At 2.5% G+C, this 244-nt stretch overlaps 1 long non-coding RNA gene across 1 annotated transcript in view; it reads left to right on the plus strand.

Annotated features, from left to right (window-relative positions):
• Window positions 1-244, plus strand: part of LOC119591256 — a 7,380-nt gene that overhangs the window by 1,060 nt on the left and 6,076 nt on the right. The window lies entirely within an intron of this gene.

Here is a 244-nt window from a genome sequence, read left to right on the forward strand (position 1 = left end):
TAATTATAATATATTAATATAATATATAATAAATATTATAATATATATATAGATATTAATATAATATAATATAATAATAATATATTATATATTAATATAATATTTATATAATATTAATTAATATAATATTAATATGATATAACATAATATTAATATATAATATTAATATATGTTAATATAATATTAATATATATTAATATATAATATTAATATATGTTAATATGATATTTATATAATATAATAT

Source organism: Penaeus monodon, chromosome 28 (genome assembly GCF_015228065.2).
Source record: "Penaeus monodon isolate SGIC_2016 chromosome 28, NSTDA_Pmon_1, whole genome shotgun sequence".
Classification (NCBI taxonomy): domain Eukaryota; kingdom Metazoa; phylum Arthropoda; class Malacostraca; order Decapoda; family Penaeidae; genus Penaeus; species Penaeus monodon.